General features: G+C 49.9%; 1 protein-coding gene and 1 long non-coding RNA gene across 2 annotated transcripts in view; one reads left to right on the top strand and one right to left on the bottom strand.

Moving 5' to 3' along the window:
* The window catches only part of LUZP1 (leucine zipper protein 1), a 34,780-nt gene extending 16,629 nt beyond the window's left edge, over positions 1 to 18,151 (bottom strand). The window contains exon 1 of the mRNA XM_037378992.1: positions 18,019 to 18,151. The gene's annotated coding sequence lies outside the window, so the exon portion shown is untranslated. The remainder of the gene's footprint in view (positions 1 to 18,018) is intronic.
* Positions 18,152 to 19,134: 983 nt separating this feature from the next.
* LOC119145449 lies at positions 19,135 to 21,173 on the top strand. Its single transcript, XR_005103412.1, has 2 exons — positions 19,135 to 20,746; positions 20,841 to 21,173. It is a non-coding gene; the product is annotated as an uncharacterized LOC119145449 (long non-coding RNA).
* Positions 21,174 to 21,226: the final 53 nt, after the last annotated feature.

Here is a 21,226-nt window from a genome sequence, read left to right on the forward strand (position 1 = left end):
AAACTAAACAATCTGGAAGTGGTTTGAACATTGACTAATACAATGTTAGACTAGAGACGTGAAATAATGAGACAGCAGCCAAAAATAACCACAGCAACCACAACATTCAAGGAGACTAAAACAAAGAAACCAAGTAACTTCTACAGCAAGTGTGGGAGACTGCACTAGACTCTGCAGATGCAGAAGAGGATCTGGCATGTCACCAAGTCACACTGACCCTACGCCAACACTCCAATCATCCACCAAACTCCTCAGTGCTGCTCTGCTACTGGCATTATAAAAGGAATTTCTCTACACAGATCTGGCAGGGCCAATGTAAAAGAAGCAGAGCGTAAAGCCACCCCCAGTTGCTCACAGCAAATGCTTTGAGCAGCACTGGGGTTTGAGCAGACATAGTTGCTGTTGCTGTACTGTGCACAGCCCAGATTTTGCTTCTCTCTACAGAGCTGCTACTGCACTCCTCTGGCTCCCCTTTGAAATCACTGTTTGCCTTGCCCTGGAAAGACTTGCAAGTAGAGGCTTGCTGAGACTAGGACTGAGCATTCAGCGACTAGGTGCAGCACCTTCCTTCCAGCAATGTACAACGGTGGTAACCTGCACAAGTGCCATACAGAGCCCTGCAGCTGGTGGCATCTTTGCCCTGGGACCCCCATGGCAAGAAGGATGTTACCTGCACTCCGGATCTCTTGATCAGAAATGGATTTTTACTTTCAAAGCCCATCAGCATGCTGCTCCTATCTGCCAGGTACCAAAAAATACCTTGTATGTGCAGCAGACAGGTTACCCATTTTGACAAGCTCTAGATTTGACTTATATTTGAATTCAGCAACTCATCTTTATGTATTGTAGACAAGCAAAAGAGTTGGTGGGACAACTGGGAACCTCATCCCATCATAAACCTCAAGAACTACCTTCCTGCCTTCTTCACAATGTTTCAAGAAAAATGCCCCATTCTGCAGCAGAATCAAAGCTGAGGAAGATTTTTTCTTCTCTAACTCAGTGTCCCATGCTGCTACTTGTACTGTCCTCAGAAACAGATTTTACTGTCACATTTGATTTCACAAACACTATGTGGGCATCTCTCCAGCGAGCCACAAAATAGGCAGCATCCTGCGGATGGCATGGGAAAAGCAGCCCCAGCTCAGTGGTGCCTTTGTAATATTTGCTGAATGTGGAGGTCTTCCACCTCCTTCACCTCTCAGTCCCTCCCTCCCACCTCCACCAAGCTCCGCATGGCAAGGGCTTTAGGGGCCATGGCTGTCACCATCACATAACCTGTGCTAGCATCAAGGTGCTGCCTGGAGCTGAACCACCCACAGGCTGGCTGAAAGCCACAGGATCTAAACTTCAGGAGAATCTCAGACTAACTGAAGTTTCCCAACTATCCTGCCATGAGGCCAGCATTTTGTCTGTTAGTGTTTTCTACTTTGTACCCAGGTGTCATTGGTTTTTATCTGCAATTCTCCAGCATTGCCCCTTTCAAGGAAAGAGGCCTTGGACTCCTCATGGATACTGCAGTATTTATGAAGACATGGGTTCAGTGTTAACAGCAGTATAAAAACCAGAGTATTAGAGGAGGAACGTAAATGAGGAGTCTCTGGTTGGGCTTGCTCTGTTCAATGCTCTGCTTCTGCTTGTATGTGGTATTGTGCTGGGGAACACCTTGCTGCTGGATGCTGTGGAAGCTAAAAGTCCTTGTGGGTTCATAAAGCAGCAACTAGACAAATCTATGGAAGAAAAAACCCTCAAGGTCATACATACAGGGACAGGGACCCACTAGGAGTGGGTTAGTGAGCTAGGAGCTCAACAAGTCTCTGAGCCAAAACTTGGAGGACGGGAGAATCCTCTGGCCTGCACTGTTGCACATTCCCCCTGTTCCTGTCCTCCCTGGCAGTCCATTTCTAGCCATTGCTGGAGGTGGGATACAGAGTAGATAAACCTTCACTCTCATCCAGTAGAGCTCTCATCATCTTCTTGAGCTCTTGTATTGTCCCATCCCAAGCGCCTATGCAGGTCAGACAGAACTAACACTGCACATCTGACCAGTGCCACACTACAAATGGGCTAAGTACCCAAAAGCATAAACCAACACAATTTATTGTCCAGCAACATCTACAGAGCTGGGAAAGGCATCCTTGGTATGATACACCTAATGAGATCAGCTTCAAGTACCCATAACCATCTCTGAATCATCTTGCTCATAAGGCGTGGGCAGCTTTAACCCTCACATTCCTCCTAGCATTATACCAGAGTGCCACATGGGCACTCGTATATCCTAGTTGGCAGGAAAATTACAGGGTGCTGTATGTTTCTCTGCACCCCACGTGATACAGGATACTCCATTCTCCTAACAGAGTGGTGGAAGGACATACGAGCCAGTTCCTTTGCAGGAACACTCCTTTGATTGCTCTGAGCTTTCCTGGCCAAAAGCCTGGCTCAGCCATTCAGATGTTTCCACACAGGTCCCTACAAACCCTGCAGAAAATGGGGATTGCTCCTAAGGCCCTCCCAAAACAACGAGCTTTGGACCCAGTAGCCAGGAAACCGGTCGTTCTTGCGACTTTCTTCCTGAGAGAACTCAATCAATGAAGTTTGTAAGTGCTAAACCGAAAGCTTTTTAGCTCCCTTACGCCTGCCACAAGAACAGCTTGGGGAGTTGCCATAACTACTGAACGCCCTGAACTACTGCAGCTACTGAACCATCTGTTTTCTGCCTTGGACAGAAATGAAAGGACAAGCAGGCAACCAGCCTGTGTGTGGGTGCCTGCTCAGCCTTGGCAGACAAACACAATTCAGCAGACTCCCAGCAGATCTCAAAAGCTAGGACAGAGCAGTTTGGAAAAAGGAAGCGTAGAGGCCCAAAAGAAGCTACACTTCACACCTGCACCAGTGTCTGGAGGCCAAAACAGCAAGGTGGCTGCAGGACAAAGCCTTGTGGGGACACTAAGCAGCAAACCACCACCTAGTAACTCCCGGTGTACAGTTCAACGGTGCAGAGAACAAAGGGATGCACCTCTCATCCGCACCCACACAGTCCTAGCTATCCCCAGCATTCAACATATAAGTGTGTGCTCCTAGCTTTCTAATGCATGCCCCAATTTTTTTTCTCTAGGACCAGCAGGGCTGCTGCCTTCGTGTTTGAAGTGTATTTCAGAACAAAGCAGTAGCTCTGCTAATCATCCTGAAGTGCAGGGCTCCAGGCTGCTGGGGAGCAACTCCAGAAGCCACAGTGGCACATTTGATTCGCCAAAAAAAGGCTGTAGGGCATTATACTGGACCCCAACCCACTGCTACTGGGTTTCCCCAGCAGACCTGACGGTCTTCTGATGCACTGCTGCCCAGCTAGTCCCATGGCCTATTTTCAACATTGCGCTGGACATCCCACTGAAATAAAGCTGCATTTGAAATTGCTCTCTGGCCCTCAGACTATCCGATAATGTTCCAGAAGGAAGCTGGAACTTCCCAGGTTTTTTGAGTTACCCAAAAAGGTACCTGTTGCTAGTATTTGTTCAAGGATTTCCTCAGGTCCTCTTTCTTCTGCTGCCCATTTGTTACAAGGTTTACAAGTAGTCTTTCCTTATGTCCATGCTCTCATTAAAACAGAAGTTTCCTTGCTTCTGTCACAATCTGGATTCTTACACTTTGTTCTGCTTCAGCCATTTAAACAAATACTGGGTCTTGCTCAGGGATGTCCCAAACTGTCCTAACACTGCAGATGCTGGAGCAGTGCGTGCTGGCTGAGTTGGATGTGATACTTTCTCACTCCCAGCTGCACATTCCCTGCTGTTACACACACTCCTATCCCAAGCACTCACACAGGAGTTATCCGGGCTGAAAACTAACCTCATTAAGGTAATAAATAGTAGACAGAATAATGCTTGTCCCAGTACAAAGGAGTACAATGTACGAACAAGGGTGAAAGTGAGCAGCACAGGAGCAAGCACAGGAAGAGGCAGAAAGCGGCACCATTTCTCCATCAGTGAGATTTCCAACAGCCCACAGCTGCCAGGAGCATTTCTTAAGGAAAGCAGTGGCAGAGCTCCTATTAGCTCTCACCTGCACAAGCACTTCAGCAGAAATAGGTTTACCTCCAGGAAGCTTCCTGGATCTGCACTTCAACTTTGACCTGTCACCTTTCTGGAAAAGCTAGTATCCCCATGTGACGCCAGCGATGCAGGCCCTGCCCTCACTGCCACCCCACATCAATGCATTCCTCCACCACATCAGTAAAAGCAGCGGAAGACACTCCGAGCTCAGGGTCACAGAGGCAAAGCCTAACTCTGAAGATCTATGGAAGGACCTTCCAAGTCTCATCAGGGAAATGACAGATGTATGTCAGTGCAGATCAGCATGAAGTTACAGACATGGTAAAAAACATCCTAACTTTACATGTAAAATAACAAGCTTTCAGCTTACCACAACTATTCAGGAAAATAGCAGCTCATTGCCCCACATTGGTCAAAAATCAAGTCTAATGCTATGAGTTATTAGTAAATAAGTACAGTACACAAAAAAGAAAACATTAATTTGCCACTGTATCAACCCCACAGTGCACCAGCATCTCCAAAGCTGTTTGCAGTTCTGGTCCCATCTCAGCCTCTGCTGCCAGCTAGAAAAGCTATGCAACAAAGGTGGTCAAAAGTATGATTTCTGCAGAGGAAATCATCAAAAACCAAGAACTATTTAATAAAATGAAATTACTCAAGAGAAATAAGAGATATCTATAAAATTATTAATAGTTTGGAGAAGAGGGATATGATCAAATGTTCACTGTTTCTGCAGTGACAAACAAGGAAGACACTGCTCCTCATGGCGTGGAGATAAGCTGTTGAACTCTGCCACAGGATGCTGTGGACACTAAAATTTTCATGGGTTTGGGGTGAACAGATAAAATAACAACACAGATGTCTTTTGAGGGTTGGTAAATCCACAGAAACCACATCCAGGTCTGTAAGTGCCTGTGCCACATGGGGCCGGAGGCTGGGAGAGCATGCAGGAACTATGTACCGCAGGTTTTCCCTGTTTCAATTCCCTTCCCTAGGGCCCTGTTCTTGGCCACTGCAAAAACACCAGGCTAGATACACTTGTGGTCTGATCCGGGACAAACATAACGGCCTTGGGTGGAAAAGTCAAGCCAGCTTACAATCACAAAAAAAGGAAAAGATCTGTCGTGCTAGATCTGCATCAGGAGCTGGAGGAAACAAGGATTATGGTAAACACGGAAACCACAGATAGTGGCTCTTCATTGACCGGTCTCTGCCCCCTGTGGCAGGCCAGGCCAAGCAGCAGCTATGCTTTGCTTTATGACTTCAACCAGGTGTAAAAGCCTTGGCTCCCACATTGCACAACAGCGCGGCTTAACAGTAGGGGTAAAGAATGGGTTCATCTCATCCACACATCGGCCTCCGACACACTCCTGGAGGCGGGCAGAGCCACAAGGTAAAGCCAAAGCAAATCCAGCATCCAGCTCTGCTGGTAAATCCTCTGAGCCTGAAGCAGACTCACAAGGTGACACTGGTGACCTGTTCCTGTCATTGGGGTTTTAAACCCTGAGAGGACTGTCCATCTCCTTGGACAGTACTTGTCCCCACAAAATTTAGCCTTCTAAAGCTATGCATTCAATATAAAAGGGTCCAGGCATCCACCACAGATTAAAAAAAGAAAGAAAGTGGGTAGCACTGTCAGAAAACTGTTCAACTAATCCCTGTTTGCTGCCTAAGGCTGGGTGGGTAAATGGCCCCTTGGAGACTGCACTGCCATCCTGCTGACCAAAGAGAGCACTTAACATTACACCTGTATCAGTACATGAGCCTTGCTTCAGTCCGCCCTCTGCCCCATGGCCAACTAGTATTGAACAAGCCCCCCGCACTATTAAAACCACTTTGCCCCCAAGTGAGACATCCTGAGCCATCGCCAGGAGATGCCTGGGAACATCCAGGCCAAGCCCTGCCAAGGACCACACAAACATAAAGCAGCATTGGTGATGGCGATCCGTGGCTCAGGACTGTCCTCTAGCACTCCTTAGTACAAATGGGGAAAATCTTTTAGGAACAGCTTAGACAGCCAACTTTTAGCTACATCTCAGCAAAGGCACCCTGTCCTCTCTGCACACCTTGTCCTGCACTTCCTTCCACTCTGCGCACAGGGACTTGTTCTCAGCAGGCATAGCAGGCACCATACAGACCCTCAGACTGATGGCACAGCAGCACAAGGAAATAAAATGTGACCTGAATTAAAAATTATCATTCAGATGTAAATAAATGTCTAGATTTTAATTTTTCATTAATCTTCACTAACAGCCCTTTAACTCAATAACCCTGAGCAGACATCTAGGACTAATTACTCTGATAAAACTCCATATTCAAGCACAGGCCAGTGTTAACTGCTCTCTTGTAGGTCCACTTCATAAATCATCAGCATTGCTATCCACCCACCGAACAGAACAGCCCTGCCGCTAGAAAGAAACATGATTATCAAAATCCCCCAAACCAGTAAATGTTTTACTCCAAGTCTCTGGGAAGTTGCTCTTGCTGCAGGGATCCTTCTTCAGGGTATGCTGCTGTTTCCCCTGGCTCGTCTTTGAGAAGCTTGCCCTGGCCTGGCTGACATCCGACACAGCCTCCCTGATGCAAATTCAACACTTGCCCTGCTTGATGCAGATGCAGATGAAATTGCTGGCACCATTTTAGGACACTACACTGGGACACATGGACAGCAGTGCTTCTGCAGGCGCGCTCAGAAGCCTGCCCTGCACTGTGCTGGCAGCCAACACACACGGGGCTGAATGAAGGCTGCAATTAGCAGCAATTCAGGCTTGTGGAAAGGCCCCTGAGGAAGGCAGGGAAGGTCAATCAGGTTACAGGTGCCATTGGTGTTGCCTCTGGAGTAAACCAGGGTTTAGACTTGGACTGTAAGCGTCTAGTGGCGCGGCTGTGCCTTTGTGGGAACCTGCCATGTGCTGCGTGCATGCAGGTTGGCAGCGGCAGGGCTGTAGCAGCTCACACACGTGGAGCCCAGCAGCACCACAAACACTGCGTGACTCTGTAGCTCTTGGACAAGCATTTATTAGAGGGGAGAGACTATCAGCTAGCTGGGGAACAGCAAGGGTTAACCCCACTGGCAGGAAAAGCACAGGAAGAACTGGTCAGCCATCTGAAATGACTCTGGCATGAAGGCTGGCCGGCTTGGGTTACACCATGCAGCCTGCAGAACAATGCTGTGGCACCACACAGCAGCATCCAGCATCATTGTAGGCTTGAAGCGAACCTTTTGGCACAGGGAGGAGACTGTCTCCTATCTGCTTCTTTTGCAACCCATGAAATCCACACTTTGCTCTAAAACAAGACCTTGGGTGCTCTTACTAAACCCAGGCCCCGGGGTCTCTTCCACAAGTGCTCGGCATGCCCTGCGGGGAGCAGCCAGCTGAGCCAAGCGAGCCCCTCAAAGGCCGGGAGCCAGGCAGGACAGCAGGCAGGACAGCAGGCAGGCGAGACGAGGCATGATGCCGCAGCAGGAAGCCCTGCCATCAGTTGCGCAGGAGCAGCGGACACCCCACCCACCGCACGCACTGACTCACAAGCAACGCAGCCAAAGCCTGTGTGGTTTCTCCCCAAAGTCATTTGAACTAGGTGGACTGCAGGTACAGCATTTCACAGCAGCGTGTGCGGGGAAATGAAGGCTGGCTGGCTAACTACACTGCGAGTAATCTCCAGATCCTTCACGGCCTCCCAACACAAAGTCCCAGGAACCCTGTCCCCTGGCTATACCACAAATATTGTGATCTTGGACAGGCATTTTTGTTCCCTGCAAGCTCCCACCCTGCAGCTTCAGAATATACCTTTTTGCTCACTGGCAAGCGCAAAGTGAAATGAAAGGAGGTATTCAGGAGCTTATGTCCCTCTCTTAAATGTGAGTCTCTTAAATCTTCAATGAAGACAGTTGGGTGGATTGGAAACTCTAACAGGACTCTTTTGTGTTCAATTTATTGCTGAATACCCTCGGGTAACAAAAAAGTAAATAAAATAACATTCACAAACAGATCACAGCCTGGATCTTTTAAGGGACACGCTGCCTTTGTGTCAGCATGCCTGTAGCTGTGGGGACTTCAACACATTAAGCTCAAAATTAATGCTCCATGGACAATGGGGAGGCTCTAAGACAAGCTGCAAGGATGGTATTACAACACCGTAGTTATGCCATTGAAAACAGCCTACTCAAAACCCTTGATGAATTTATGGACAGAGCATTTTCACCTGCAGACTGAGAGTCTTAAAAGCACAACGGGCATTTCACACATGGGACATACAGTGTTGCACCAGAAGCTGGGCAAACGGGCCAAAAAGGTGAGCACAACTCACTGCACTGGCAGGCAGAGACCAGCCACATACACTGCACTGCAGAACCTGCTTTGGGCAAAGAGCCCTGAAACAAGACTTGATACTCTCCACGAGTTAGAGGTCTGAGGTTGGGTGACTGGCCAGGGGATTCAGCAGCCACTGTTGGGATTCTCCTTTATGCAGAAAGAGATGGCAGAGGGATACCTGGCTTCTGCTCCCTCTTCCCAAAAACGAGCCGGAGTTATTCCCCATTCACTTGCATAAAGTGACTCCTTTGACAAGGGTGGGCACTGCCACAGCAGCAGAATAGCCGTAACTTCCCAGGGAGGAGATCACCCTGAGCATTCAGCTGCCTCCTTCAGCACACAGCTAAGAAGCTGTTTGGTGTCAGAAGCATGGGACAGGACTTCCAGCAGGAAAGTGCTGAGCCGTAGTTTTCCCATAGACAGGGTTGAATATATCACCAACCTCAAAATTCATCCAGCTCCTACCAGCCTCTTGTCCATAGGGCAAGAAAGTGTTAAAGATGCCAACCAGCTCATTACTATCATGGCAGAACTTTGTTCCAAATTCTCAGTGTCATGATGCTAGAAAACCAGCAGTCTTGAAATATCCTATATTAACAAGAAAGAGGCAATTCTACTGGGCAGCCTGCATTTGCTTTTAAGTCCACTGGTACCTAATGGACAGCAGGTACTCTGGACAGAAGAAAGACAAATTCTATTGCTCTTGAAGCACACTCATTCCTGCAAGCATTACACAAGATGCTAATGAGGAAATCTGCAGGCTTAATGCCAAGTGTTAATTCATCTGAATCCCATCCTAAGTGAAGATCAGAGCCAAGAGGACATACGCTTTTCTTACAGCACGTTTAAGAAGTGGAGAGTGAAAAACCGAGCATAAGCCACAAATGGAAGCAGAGGGTCTCCCTCCAGCACTTTTCCAGGGCATGGGTGGCTAACCTCACTCCCTTGCACTGTTATTTATGTGTCCTTTTTCCCCTTGTACTCCCTGGACTGAAGGAAGGAAGGATGTTTCACAGGAAGGACTGGCTTGGCTGTACTGAGATAGGACACACCACTTCCCCCACCATACTCTTTCTTTCTACAGAGACGAGGAGGAGTGGGAAATTCACATTTTCTGTCTCATCTTGGTTGCCAGTAAGGGGATGAAGTTAACCCCAAGTGTCACAGCCTGGTCCAGCTCCTGCTCCAAGCAGGGTTAGTGTCAAAAGCTGGAGCAGGTTTCTCAGGACTGCATCGTTGTGAAAATCTCCAAGGCTGAAGATGCCACAATTCCTGGTGCCCTGTTCCCATGACAAATCAATTGCATGATGAAAATTATTTTCCTTTACATCCAGTGAGCATTTATCATGTTGCAACTTCCTGCCCCTGGGTTGGGCCAATCTCCAGCATCAGTACAGACTAGGGGATGGATGGTTTGAGAGAAGCCCTGCAGAGGACGACTTGGGGGTACTAGTGGATGAAAAATTGGGTATGAGCCAGCAGCGTGTGCTTGCAGCCCAGAAAGCCAACCATATCTTGGACTGCATCAAAACCAGTGTGGCCAGCAGGTGGAGGGAGGTGACTGCCCTCCTCTGTTCTGCTATGGTGAGATCCTACCTGGAGTACTGCATCCAGCCCTGGAGACCCCAGACTTGTCCACAGGAGGCCATAAAAATGATCCAAGGGCTGGAACACCTGGTAATGAAAGGTATTAAGAGGTGGGGGTTGTTCAGTCTGGCGAGACTTTAATTGTTGCCTTTCAATATATAAAGGAGATTTATAAGACAGACAAATGGCCTGTAGTGACAGGACAAGGGCAATGATTTCAAACTGAAAGAGCGTAGATTTGATTGCACATAAGGAACATATCTTTTATGATGAGGGGGGTGAGACACAGAAACAAGTTGCTCAGAGAAGTTGTAGGTGCCTCATCATTGGAAGTGTTCAAGGTCAGGTTGGATAGGGCTTTGAGCAATGTGATCTAGTGAAAGATCCACCTGATTTTCATGACACTGCATACACCACCAGTACTGAGCAGAACAACCTTGACCTGTCCACTGTGCTGTTACTCACGCAGCCCCATGTGCAGTCACTGCCATGATGTTTTGCTGACCTTGTCCAGCTTGTTGCTGCCAGACCTGCTTTTGCAGAGGAGAGGTGCTCTGCATGCCCCACCAGTTCACACGCAGCACAGCTGGGCTCCAAGGCAAGGGCTGGCCTGAGCACTCTCAGCCACATGCTACAGCAGTCACAGCGCTCACTGGAGGCACACAGGGAAGAGAACGCTAAAAAAAGAAGGGTGGGTTTGTATGTGTGTGTGTGTGCACATGTGCATGTGCACCATGGAAAGAGAGCCCTGCTCTGCAAATCAGCTCAAAATGTAGGCAGCAGAGGAAAAAGTGAATGGAGATGATCTGTGGGTAAGGGCTTGGGAGCATATTTCTGTTGTAAGGCAGAGAAAGAAAGCCAGAGCATGGGGCTTGCCACTACTACTGCTGGGGGAAATTGCAGGAAGGTGACCCAGGCTCAAGGAATGCCACATGGCAATCGAGGCGCCACACGGCAATCAAGGCAGTCAACAGGGCACAACTTTTTCTGCACTCAGCAGTTGCTGTTTTACTCTGCCTGAGCCTAAAGCCAGCTTCACATCTATAGCTATTTAACACCCAGCTACGAGGAGCCCGTTTGCCCTCTATGCTCTGTGGAGACTAAGCACCCAAAGAGCTCCCCGTCTTCCAATCACTGCAGGAAAAAAGTCCCCTGCTTCCACAGCAGACTGTAGCATTGCTCCTGCATTTACCTTCAAACACGCAGCTTCATAGTTTTTCCCAAACATTGATGACAGTTGCTTTCTTCCCCTTTACAGTCCCCCTGTGACAGTTCGTTTCAGACAAAAAGCAATGCCCTATTCCAAACTACGCTTCTGGTTGCTATGCTTTGCCCAATGCAAAAAGCTACCTGGAGACAACATCCAGAGAATTTTAAAGCAAGCAGTTTATAACATACTAAAGCCAAATCTCATATAGAAACACTAACACCCACATATTACACAGGATACCTCTACACTGAAACATTAATCACACTCAACACCACTAAAAATATCGCCACTAAAAAACCCCAACCCCAAACAGTAGCTATGCAGAACGGTATACAAAGGAGTGAGAAGCTTCATTAGGATTTCTTGACTGCTCCAAGTTCAAACTCTCACCACAGTGCAGTACTAGCAGCTATTTATTATCACATAGGAATTATTTATTGTTCTCCAGTAAAAAGACACATTTCCAAATGATTCACACTACCTGGGGAATTAATGTTTTTGCATCTTTGTTCCAGATCCCAGGCCAGGAATCTCCTTTCTATTCTGGTAAATTCCATTAAGATATCACATGTAACAACAAGTTCTTAAAGCAGTTTCATCACATTTTCCCTTTAAGGTAACCCACTGCACTCCCACGTGAGGCACAAGCACCTCAAAGGCACAAGCAGCTGAAAGTGCTGCAGTGGAATCAGATGATCAGCACAAGCCTGGAGCCTCTGCAGCCTCCTTTCACCTTTGGAAACGTATCTTGTGTGTTTTCAAACCAGCCCAACAGGGAAGCCACAAGCCAGTGCTGTAGCTTAAAACCCAGATAATGCATATGAAAGCAATCTATATAAAAGCAATTTTAAGAATGAATGTGAAAAAATTGTCAGATTCTGCTGCAACACGTAAGGAGGATGCAGCACTGCAGCAAAATCTGTCATTCCCAGCTGTACGATGCTGTGCTGCATGCAGCACAGGGTGGCAGAGCTGATGACACCAGGAAGCAGAGAGCTACACTGCCAGAAGCCCACACTGCACAGCCCTGAGCTTTTTCTACCTTTCTGCAAGCACCTGGATTGCATGCAGCAACAGAGGAAAACACGAAAAGTAAACATTCAAGGTAAAGAGAAACATGCCTGAGCTAATTAAAAAGTTGCTTGAGCTTATGTTCATTGTGATCAGTCGTGTAGAAAGGCACATTTTCAGCTCAGGATGAAGCTACCACTTTAGAGGTCAATTAGAACACTGCAACACATACATGAGGAGTACAGACACAGCTCTGATCACATCACACAAGAACGTGCTCACATTTTTGCCCCTAGTACACCTTTTCCTACCATGGCTCTTGCACTTCCAATGCAGTGTGCTTGCTGCTGCCTGCTCCTGCACGGCTGGCATAGATGTGAGCAGCTGACAGGATGACCTGCTATGTGTTGCCCACTGGCTCCTGCAGTGGGAGAGGTGCTGTTCTGCTGACAGGGTGGTATGCCACCAGAAAGCATGCTCCTCAGCTGCCCAGCAGGACTGCTATGCCATGATGCTGGTCAGGAAGCCCTCTCACATCACCTGCCTACAGAAGCAGGTGCTTTTCTCTCCTGCCATGCAGGCTAACACACGAGCCCCAAGCTTCAGGGGTTTTGTAATATTAACCACTGAAGACATTTCCTACCTGGGCTACGAAAGCCTCCATTCTCATCTCCTGTTGCTCTGCTTTTTCAGAGGCATGCCGTGCACACTCAAGGATGTGTGCCTGGTCTTGGACACAATGCTGTTTGCAGGGTGTCCAAATGAAATCTGTCCTGCTGCTTCTGAGCCAATCACAAATCCAACCCAGGAACATGGGGTTTCATGGCAAAAGAAATCTTATTTGTATTCACCACACACACACCATCAAGTCTGAAATTGCAAACCTCAAAAACGGCTAAGTTAATGAGTTAATTTGATACTAAATGAGGTCTAGTACTATGGCCTGGGCTGTATGGCAGGTCAAACTATGACTTAATCTATGACTTGGAAACCAATTAGTGAAGTAAATTCAGAACTATAAATGTTTACATGCAGGGCCAGTACCAATTAAAATCATTAAAGCCCACACATTCCCCTTCAAGACTGGAAGGGGCAAAACCACCACACATTCCTCCCAAACCAGGGTAGACGGTGAGGGGTGGTGAGGTAGCGCCTGTACTTAGCAGCACGAGTCCCCCCCTACTTCATCCTGGAGCACCCGGCAGCCCACCTGTGAGATGTGGGATCTGCCCAGGGAGCCAGGCCAGCCCACCCATGCCTGCTGGCACCAAGCACGGCTGCGCTGTGGACAACTGGTTCCCCAAGGGCCAGGGCAGCACAGGGGATGAAGCAGTCCAGGATGGCTGATGTTAGCTGCAGCAGGCCAAGGAGCAGCAATACAGAAATTTCCAGCTCACAGAAAGTGTTTACACACACGAGACCAGTGCATTTTGCTGAAAGATCAGTGCATTTGGCTGGCTCAAGTTCAATACAGCTGATCAGACACTGGATGATACAGCTCAGAAGTTACTTTGAAAAGATATGTGAGGTTTGCCCAATCCAGCGAAGCTCTGACAAACAGGGCCAGAATTGTTGGGACTTAATAAATACAGAAACTTTTCCACTGAAGTCCTCCAAACGCGCCATCTCTACTCCTGCTGCCCAAACCAAGGCAGCACTTTGCATGAGCTGGAACTTTGCTAAGGCAGCATGTCCAAAGTCACCACGAAAGCCAAGGGGGTGGCAGAGATATAATCACAGGCAGCAATGCTTGATATGCTCAAGGGATGCAATCACTGCACAAGTGACCTCACAGACTTTGGACCAGATCCTCAGGCCAAAGTTTTACGGCCATTTTTGTGGCCCTGCATCACGCCTGCCCCCTTCTAGCTCCGTGCTCCTCTCCCCTGGCCAGACAAAAGCAACCCTGCAGCCAGGGTGGGAATTCGGCAGGGTTGAAGGGGGTGGGGGGACATTGATGGTTAATTTTCACCCAGATCAGCTCTCTCCACACGGCTGAACAGAGTTTGTGTCAGCTGAAGTAGGGCTGGAATGGGCACCCAGAGGAGAATGGCTGGGATGACGGGAAAGGCAAACCCACCTCCTCCAGCCACAGCACCCACCTGCACTGATTTGGCACTTCCCAAAACGGACTGGGAAGGATGTGAAAATCCCTCTCTCCTCCCAAGTTGACAGAGTTGCAGGAGCTCTCATCTGCCAGCTGTCACACAGAAACAAACTTACCAGCTGATGTTTCCTTACACTTTATAGGATATTTTGGCAACTTTGTTCCGAAGTGAATAAATGATACATTTTGCTCCTGGGGCTACTGGTGTGGGTCCTAACGAGTTCCACCATCACCAGAGCTTATCCAGCTCTCAATGCAAAAGGTTGCATAGCAGGCTGATTGCCAAGTATAACATTAAAACTCGTATTTCCTAGGCACCCTCTCTCCTTTCAGTCCTTTCCAGATTGTGTTGCGCTGAGGATCTCAAATGTTCGGGAACGCAAATGTTACACTTGCTGCACAACCTCTGCAAGGAAGTGCTGAAATAGTCTCAGCTCTGTTTTACAGAGAAGGAAACAGAAACTGCCTGTGCATGGTGTTTACGCTCCTGTGCATACTGCTGGTGCGCTTAGGTAAGGCTGCTTGTTGCACCTTGCACATCTTACTCCACCCTGGAGGGGGTTAAAGAACACAGGGCTGAACTGCGCCTTAGAACCTCTTATCAGCTGAGATTAGGGCCTTGGCAGGGAAACATCACTGCCAAAACCTAAGACGACAAAGCCAGAGAGACAAAAAGATTGAGGCCTAAACTGTCACATTTTGGTGGCTGACATCCAATGCCACACTTCATACTTGATCATCTCAAAAAGTGCTCTGATTTTGGAACCAACCCAAACCCCGTTGATTCCATGGGAATGGCATGCCCACTGTGCTTTCCCAGAGTCAGGGTGGTTATGAAGGCTCCTAAATCTGGACAATTAAAGGCAAATGATTTGTGGGTTTTCTACCAAATGGATTCTGTCACCAGCTCTAAACCCTCAAATCCAGAGAGATGTGACTGTCCACAGTGTCTGCAGTGGGTGGCTGCAACCGCCATCAGAGGACAGCTGCCTTCTCCTGTTACACTGGCAAACAGCTGAGCTTAGGGAGATGAAACCCACCTTGGGTGACTACAGAGAGAAGAAGAGATCAAACTAAAGGACTCAAAGCCCTCCAAAGATGCAGCCTGCCTAAAGCAAAGGGAATACAGTATGGAAGGATGAAGCAGACCACCAGCACCAGGGATGCAGGAAGTGCAGGCAAGCAGCACTTGCTCATCAGCTGTCACCAAGTATTTGAAAACACATGCTTCCAACTTCACATGTGCAGATCCAAACATTACCCAAGGCAAAAAGACTGTACAGCAGTGTGCCTTAGACTTGCGAAGACATAATGAACAAAGCCATGACCACAACTAGCATTCTCCCTTACAGTATGTTTTAAAGGTTCCTATGACCTGCATTGCACCAGTTAGTGCAAAACATATTACAGGCTACTAATCATCACCATCATGCGAACCTTCCAACCCAAATGGCACCCTAAAAAGATTATTCGCTTCGTTTTAACGTAACAGTTGTATCAGAATTGTCCTATTTTGTCATTTGGCTCAGTCACACCAGCCACACTTTCTGAAAAGCTTCCATGAGGAAGGCGGCGCACATCGGCTGGTTCCTCATTGACAGCAGACCTCGGTGAGAGGGAAAGGTTTCGTGGAGGATAAGCACAACCTCAGAGTGCCTGTGTACAATGCTATGGTAAGGTCATACTCAAAGATGTGATCACCAACACATTTTAACAAACAAAATAATGTGGTCTAGATTGCAAGGCATACCGGGCTTTTAAACATTACCATTTCTGGTAACAGCCACATTTGACAGTACTCTTTTTTTAACAAAAGCTATTTTTGTCTACACTTCCTAACTCACATTACATAAATAAATACAGTAACATTCTCAGTTGGGCCAAATTCTCAGGGTACAGAGAAATCCAGAGGGCTAGCGAAGAGCCCACTTTGCCATAACTTATTTTAACTTGCCCTATACTGCAGTGAAGAAACTTTACTGTTTATAGGGTTATGGGGAAGCTGAGGCTGAAGGGCAGCTCAGACCAGAAGACAGACACAGGGGTTAGTTAATGGGACCTCCTCTATTCTCCCTCACCCCCTTGCCCCAATTCACTCCTGCCCACAGGAACTTTCAGCCACACATCCAAAAGAAACACAGCAACCAGCTCTCCACATCCTTCTCCTCCTCCCTGCAGTGCCTCGCCTGGGAGGGGTCCTGCACCCCAGCCCCCTGCCTGACCGTCACTTCCTCAGGCCTCTGGAGCCCTGGGGTCAGGGAGTCAGCGTGGCAGGCAGCACCGAGCATTTTCTGCCCTCCTTACTGCCACGGAGCTGCCACAATGGAGGAATTATGCTTCTGCAGGTGCCGTGGACGCAAAGCGGCCGCAGAGCACGCCGTCCCTGCCGAAACGCGCCGGCTGGCCACAGGCTGCATTAACTGACTGGGGCACACAGCTTTGGGCTTTGTACTCGTGCAGAATGCAGGAGCACTGAGGAACACTGTCCCTCCTCACTATCCAGTGGGCCAGGAGATGTGTATCTCTGCCAAGAGACGTAGGAATGTGGTAAGTAACTGCATTTTTTCCCTAAACCCTGAATGCCTGAGACCACTCCAGGGTTGTAAAAATGCTTCCCCCTTTCGCTGTCATTGCTGTGTGGTACGGCTCAGCCAGGCGCCCGCCCGCCCAGGCGGCTCAGCCAGGGACTCGTAGGAAACAGTGGCACTGCAACAACTAGCGCTCTTTTCCTGGGATTTCTGTGGAAAATTTCAACAGAATTTACACACCAATTAAAATCTAATCCCACTGTGCCAAACTGGAACGTGCCAATCGGTCAGGACGGTCACTTTAACTTGTGTCTAACTGCCTTAAGGGCTTCAGATGTAGCATTGGAAGGGAAAAAAAAAAATTACGCAGCTTTGCAATGGAAGCGCAGTCACCAAGGACAACCACCAAGGGTCTGCTCTTCCACTTGCTTTGCATACCAGCACGTGGGGCACCTGGCAGAGCCAAATGTGGTACTTTAAAGAAATTTTACTAACAGAAAAAGAACAGTTTCGCGACACTCCATCAACAAATTCCCTCACGACAGGGAGAAAAGAAGGCTGAAGCAATTAACAAAGGCGAAGCATCGATAAAGCACACATATAAGAGGGACGACAGTATTGATTGTACGATAAATGTGAGCGGGCTAAGGAGAGAAGGGGGAATTCAGAAGAAATAAGCAACAGGAAAAGGAGTATATGGCTGCAGCAAGGAGAAAAAAGGGTATTCACAGAAATCTGACGCTCTGAGCGCCTCTTGGACACCTCCACGATCTCAGCTGCACCACCGCACGGCGGTGCGCACCGACGGGCGTGGGACCCCCGAGGGCGTGGGACCCCCGAGGGCAGCCCGCCGCCGCCGCGCCCCAGGGACCGTGCCCTTCCCGGGCGGGGAGCGGCCGCCGGCCGGGCCGCTCCGGTCAGGAAAGCGGCGGTTCCGGTCACGTCGGAAGGAGCCCGACGGCGGCCCCATTTCCGAGCGGGGGCCGAGGCCCCGGCGGGCGCCGCAGGGCCGGGTCGCCCGCGGTGTGACGGCGGCCGGGACTGCGGGCACTGCGCCGCCGCCACCGGCCCGGCCCCGCGGCGCCCGCCGGCAGGGAAGGCGGTTCTGCCGCCCGCGGAGACAAAGCGGATGCCTCGAATTCCTCCCCGCCCGGCCGGTCTGGCGGGGCTGCGGCACCCCCTGCCCGCCCGCTCGTCGCCCGTCTCTGCCTACCTGGGCAGCGGGAGCGGCCCGGCCTCCTTCCCGCCCGCGGCGCGCTCCGGCCGGCGGGACAGCCCGGGCTCGGGCAGCCGCAGCCCGCAGGGGGCTCCGGGCTCGGCGGCGGGTGCAGGCGCTGACAATGAGGGGAGGGACGCGGTACCGGGCGGTGCTTGACGTCAACGGGAGCGGGGCGGGGGCTGCCGTGCCCGGCCCGGACGCGGTGCAGCGCCGCGGCGCCCTCCCCCGGCGCTGGGCGAGGGCGGTGAGGGAGCGTCGGCCATTTTGGGGGGAGCGGGCCGGGCCCGGCGGGCCGGCTGCGTTAGTGCCGGGGGCTGCTGCCTTCGGAAGGGCCGGGGGGGGGGAGCGGGGAGGGGGCGAGCAGCTCGCCGCGGGCGGGCGCCGGGCAGCGGCAGCGGGCCGGGGGGCAGCGCGCAGGTGAGGCCCTGTGATGGCTGGCGGCACGGGGGGCTCGGCACCAGCCCCGGGGACCGGGCCCCGCCGCCGCCTCAGGGCTCCGAGGGGCCGCTGGCGGGGCGGGCGCTGCCCCCTGTCCCACCGGGCCGTACGAGAGACCCGCTCCCCCGGAACGGGGCAGGGCGCGGCACGCCGGGTGGCACCGGGAGGCTCGTCCTCCGGCGCCTTCGGTGCGTCCCCCGGCCGCGTCACCTCTGACGGTCTGGGACTTGGGATGGCGTCGAGCGGGGACCCGGCGGGGGTGGGTCCCACCTCCGGTATGTGCAGCCCGAGGGTGTTTGATGGGGTCAGCGAGAAGAGACCTCCCAGCGCTGGCTGCGCCGAGCTGCGCCGAGTCTGCCCGCAGCAGCGGGACTCGTGCGGCACTGGCCGGGGGGTGCACAGGGGCAGACGCTGAGGAGCGATGGCGCGATGCGTGTTGTACAGCACAGGGCTGCGGCCGCACTGCTGAGCCAACAGTGGCCCAGTCGGCGGCTGGTGACCGCTTCCAGCCCCCCTGCCCGCTGCTGCACTTCCAGCCTCCCTGTGCTTCCAGCCTCCCTGCACTTCCAGCCTCCCTGCCTGCCTCCCTGCCTTCCAGCCTTGCTGCCTTCCAGCCTCCCTGCCTGCCTCCCTGCCTTCCAGCCTTGCTGCCTTCCAGCCTCCCTGCCTGCCTCCCTGCACTTCCAGCCTCCCTGCCTGCCTCCCTGCCTTCCAGCCTTGCTGCCTTCCAGCCTCCCTGCACTTCCAGCCTCCCAGCCCTGCTGCTGTGCCCAGCGGTCCTGGAACACATTGTCCCCAGCTGCCTGTAGGTGCATTAGCTAGAATCATATTTCCAAAACTGTTCTGTTTCAGAGAATAGCAAAGGTGCTTCGAGTCCAACTCACCCTGAAGAGTAAAAGGAAACCAGGAGGGGGGAAAACTACACAGGGGCTGGAATGGGAAGAGGGGTAGAGGAGCAGGGGAGTGGAGGAGGAGGCATGCCGGAGGTTACGTTGCTGGTGTTGCGCAGTTGCTTAGGGTGGGCTGGAGGAGACCACTCTGCTTGTGGGCAGATACAAATAGCAGGGTGGCATAAAGCTGGGAGGTAAGCAGCGATCTCTTTCTTACCTGGAAGGTTATCATTGGTGGCGTGACAGCCTCCTCTTCTTATGGTACTGGACAGAAAGGTGGTTTAGTTCCAAGGTGCAGGGTGTAAGTAATATGTGCAAATGTGACCAGAGATGATGGGGTGACAAACGCCCATAAAATCATGAAGAATATGGGGAAGCAACAGAAGCTGTCAGCACATCTGACAACAGAGGACCCATATGGGTGTAGTAGGTTTAAATAAACAAAAGTAGCTCATGCAGTTTATGCACAGCTTGATAACGTGAGAAGTGGATGGCTATAGGATTCCACAAACACCAGAGGCATGAAGCTGAAAAGGAATTAGACAAGCTCACAGAGAACAGATTTCTCAGTGGCTATTAAAAATGTCAATCTGAGTCTTCTTCCAGTTCATGAAGTCCCTGAACTGACTCTTCAGATATTCTTGCTATTCTGTACTTGCCCTGTTTCTATGGTGAATTCAAATGAGACATCTAAGTTGATCTAACAGCATGCTGGTGATGATACATGCATTTCTGCTTCCCTCCTTCTGAAACTACTTGTGCATCTGTGCTGCTTCTGTTGTACCAGTTCTGGCATTTGTTCAGTTCATTAAACTGGCAGAAAATTAACGCATGGTGAAAGCTTTTCTGCCAGTTTAGTGAGTTCAATCAGCCCACTGTTTTCTGAGCCAGTGGTATCCACCAAATCAAAATTTCTTGCTTCTCTCTGTAAAGTAAGTCTAGAATTTTTTTCAGTGAAGATTCTCCTGTTACTACCTGATTCCAGGTTTTCAGGCTTTTAAGTATTTATAACATCAGAGTCATGATAAGATCCTGATATTTACTGAATTAGTTTCTAAAAGCTCTTGACAGAGCTGGAGCCTTGGCTGTGCTAGGTGCCAGACGGTTTAGGAATATTACTAAATACAGTAAGCAGGAAAAAAGAAATGGATACATGCCTGTATGGGCAGCAGTGCTGTATAGCTTGCTAGTCTTACATCATTATCAGCACTCTATATGGCAACCAACGTAAGTTTTCTTGGGTTTGGGGTTTTGTCTGTGTGTTTGTGCATGTGTAACTGTTTCTTGTTTCTAGGATCAGCAAAATACCACCATTATCTCCCCTAGGAGCCTGCAGCCACATCGAGGTACAGTAACAAAGGTGCTGAGAAGCAAGCAGCAACATCAGAAGCAAGGTGATGTCTTATTCAGTTCATACTGTTGCCATCTTCCCCTTGGTCAAAAAGCATATGCTATGGCACTACAGTGAGAATGTGGTGTCCTCCTCAGCCTGAGGATCTTCGTACCTGTCTTCACCAGCTTCATAAGAAGCCAAAACCTGACATATCTGGATGGGGAGTGGCAGTTGGTGGGAATAAACAACAGGATTTGCACACTTCTGGCTCTTTTTTGAGGTCACAATCATTCCACACTGGCACTAACCGTATTTTCCTGTTTCAGTTTTGTGCATGCAAAAAATTAAGTAACAGAAGTAGAAGACTGAGGTGCTTTTCAGTAATTTACATGCTATTTATTTTGTAGTATTTCTGCCCTGGCTATTCTATTAATGATAAAATGTGTTAAAATTTTTTTTCAAATAAATTGTCGTCTTTCTACAGTTCACCACGAGCATAGCTTCAAGTGCAGTATTTGTGAAATAATCACAGAACTTACAT

Source organism: Falco rusticolus, chromosome 3 (genome assembly GCF_015220075.1).
Source record: "Falco rusticolus isolate bFalRus1 chromosome 3, bFalRus1.pri, whole genome shotgun sequence".
NCBI classification, from domain to species: Eukaryota; Metazoa; Chordata; class Aves; order Falconiformes; family Falconidae; genus Falco; species Falco rusticolus.